This window comes from Limulus polyphemus, unplaced genomic scaffold (genome assembly GCF_000517525.1).
Source record: "Limulus polyphemus unplaced genomic scaffold, Limulus_polyphemus-2.1.2 Scaffold5886, whole genome shotgun sequence".
In the NCBI taxonomy this organism is placed as follows: domain Eukaryota; kingdom Metazoa; phylum Arthropoda; class Merostomata; order Xiphosura; family Limulidae; genus Limulus; species Limulus polyphemus.
In genome coordinates, this window is record NW_013671496.1 from 1 (window position 1) to 3,909 (window position 3,909).

Sequence of the window (3,909 nt, forward strand, 5' to 3'; positions counted from 1 at the left end):
AAGCACTATCAGATATTGTTCTATTCATTTTACGCGATAGAAGCACTTTTTTCCATTTTCCAAAAAAATTCGCATTTTCACCAAAAAGCCAAGGCTATAGCCCATGATTTTCCCGAAATTTTGAAAAAAATTGTTTTTCCTCATACTTCAATACAAAGATGCCATCGACGTAAGAATTGCAAAATGGATAACCTTTCATTAAAATTCCCAATGGTTTTTCTATAAATGGTTAACAAAATTTCGGCTACCTTTGACACTGGATGACACTAAGGTGTTTTTTCCATGCTAGTACATGGCCATTTGTAAATTAATGTGTCAGGTACCTTATTAATAGTCAATAATCGTCCCACATTGAAATAATCTTATCATCTGATAGCAAATGAAAGAAAGGAAAACTGAAGACCAGTATGCTAGAGACTCAAGAACAGATTGGTCTTGCTTGAAACTGTTAAAGGTGTTGAAAGTTACAATTAGTCACAGTTTGTAAATGTTGCATTATCAAACAGGTTTTTTCTTTCTGATTCTTTTTTCCTAACTTTTTTCAAGGTTATATTGTTGCATTAGAAGTTTTGAAGTTGTCAAAGATATATTATAGAATTAGAAGTTCTTTGAAGTTTACATGTGTTGTTTGTAAAAGTTCAGGCCCAGCATTTTTGAATTGTGAGTATATTTGGTTTTACTTGTGAAAGTTCCAATAAGATTTATAATATTAACGTTTTGACAATTCTTAGTGTAAATAAAGGATTCATTACACCATTGTAACAACAGATTCATTAAACAGGAATCAAATGTTAATGATGAACAGCAACAAGCATCTGGCACTTGTGAAACAGCAGACATTTTATGCAAGAATGTTTCTAAATACAAATATTCCATCTTCAGTAAACTACATGAATGAGAAATTAAAATAAAAGTAAAATAATGAGTTTTTTTTTTTACAATAGATGTAGAATGCAACATATATAAGTTAAAAAATTACAGAGTTGTATGGAATTATATAAGTTATTCAGAACAGACTTAACTAAAATTGTTATTTAGAGTTGGGAGTTTATTTAAAAAAGATAAGTCTCTTTAATTTAGAGATCTTATATTTGTAAACTGGTTAAATTCATTGTTCCTATTCTAAATTTACTTGCTCTCTAGCTTTGACACTGATTCTGTATTCACTGGTATTCTACTTGAAGAAACAGTTTAAATAATCTTAATAAAACTTTCCCCAACATAAATGAAAAACACACCAGTTTTAACAATCACTAGTTTGAAGAATTACTCAAATTCACCCTCATTGATAATACCTGTATGAGTAAACAAATAGCACAGCAGTTGGATCATCTTTAGGGCTGACCCTTAGAAATATATTTATTGTCATTATGAGTATTCCTGACTAGATATCTGTCCAGCTGAAAGCACCAGCTTATGTAGAAGGTATGTTGATGACACATCTTAAATCTTTGAAAGCCCTGATCACATTAAAAATACCTGGATTATATTAAGTTTACTTGTGAAACTGAAGAAAATTTCCTCTTCTTAGTATCCAAATCAATAGATTAACCGGGTTACAACATCCATCTATTGGAAAAACATTTATTTTTAATAAAATTTAGCCCCCAAGGAAACCATATACTGTAAACAAATACCCACTATAACTGGTTATTCTATTTTCATACTAAAGTTGCAATTAAATGAGTAATTAAATTTTTTATGCAAATGTTAAATTACAAATAATACTTAAATCACCATTCAGGATTCAAAATCTATTGAGTTGTAAAGACCTATTACTTTCCACTCTGCTTTTCCATGATGTAAAACAAGCAAATATAGGGACTAACAGAGGCAAACTTAATATTATCATCATTATACACAGAAAGAAAATATCATTTGGAATGCATTAATATTGTATAACTCAATGTAGTTTTCTTACAAAGTTCTTTTTACAAACATTCTTAATGAAATAGTAATTATAAAATCAAGGTCAGAGATTGCATAAGCAAATACAAACACATTCACACTAACAACATTCTTGTGCATAGGTAGCCAAGATGTTATTTAAGGTTAGACTTTCTCTCCATACAATACAAGAAAAGGTATCAATTCTCTGGGAAAGATCCAACTGTCAAATAGTTTAATGACAACCTTGATAAGTAGCAGTTTTCTAATGAGGCTGAAGGAAACTTGAAGATGACAGAAAGTCAGAATACTGATGCTAGTAGGCATGTGATAGATAAAAAACCTGCATTCAACCTTAGAATCCTGGACTGAATGCACAATGGTTTCGAACTACTGTAAACCTAGTGAACAGTAGAGCACGTAATCATAAGTTCTTACAGAGTAAGTTGTGATTACATGCTACATTTCTGGATTCCAATAAGTTTGATAACATCTGAAAATTCTTTATAAGTATAAAAGCAGGGTAGTCAGTCAATATTGAGGTTTACCAAGTTGCATCATAAAAAGTCAACAAATCAATCCCTCAGTTTTAACCAAGCAAATCTCATCTTCTCAGTGAAAATAGTTTTTGGTATATTTAAGCTCTTAAAGTCTGGTTAAAAAGTTCTTTAAGTAACATCTGTAAGTGTTAGAATGTATGATGTTTTGTGCAGACATAAGCTTTAGAGAATGTAATTCTTGTTGTTGTTAATAAATGTTCTTTTTCGTTTAAAAAACCTCCGACCTATTTATTTCTTATTCTCACATAAACCTCCTGGAGTTGGTAATCTTATATACACTTATAATTATATACACCTTATTGTGCTTTGCCACCAACTGCTTCTTTGTATTTCAAATAAATAGTATCTGCAAGGAGTATCATTTCCCGTGATGTGCCTGTTACAGGTGTATGATGGCTGTAATGCTGCTTATAGTAACAAAATACATTGCAAATTACAGGACATGGGAGTATTAAGCATAATTGGAATACTGTTCTGCCCAGTGTTGACAAAGTGCAAAAAGTGATTCAGGAGAAAGGTATAACCTTTAAGGATGGACTCACCATTATAAGCTCATTTTCGAACAGACTCACCAAAGAGTGAGACAAAATTGTTGAAAATTCCATCAGATTGGCAATCACCAGTTGTGAAAAGATGGGAATAGAAATCAACCTTGAGTATGAAGACAAAAGCAAATGCCATGAGAAAAGGAGCATAATGCAGGTCTCGACATAAAAACTGACTTGACATGGCTATTGAAAAAATCAATTGATAGACTCTGCCAGGAAATAGATGATAGATACAACCAAGTGAATGTATTGCTATCCAACTTTGGATTCATATTCAGCATGGAAAGTCATGTGTCCTCAACCTTTGATGAAGAGAATGTTGAAAAACCATTTCTGATTTGAATATAAAGAACCCAAACCACTTCACAGCAGAGTAACTCTTGGAAGAAATCACAATTCTATGTTTTATGTTGCATTCAGACATTGATCTAGCAGGTGGCAAAGAATAACATTAAGACTGACACAAGGCAATTAAGTTCTCAGTCCTTGGTTAGCTAGAATGGATCATACAGACACAGTCAAGGGAGGTATTCCCCAACATCGTTGTTGTATTACAATTGGTCACTACCATTGTAATAAGTGTTGTATTATGCACAAGAAGTTTCAGCAAGCTAAAATTTCTCAGGAATTTTCTTTGGTCTACAATGAGCCAAACACAACCCAGTAACTTGGCTATTATATTGATGGAAAGGAAAATAGCTGGACATATTTATTTTGATACAATTATAAAGCAATTTGCTTTGGTAAAAGCATGACAAGTGTCTCTATAATTATATGCATGTAGATCTACACATAGTTTGTAATTAAACCATACAAGTCTTTCTGTATATTTAGTGAATGGTCAAAATATGACACTAAAACAAATTGTCAGTGTAATTTTATTTGTAATGCAGAATCATTATGGTTATCAATAT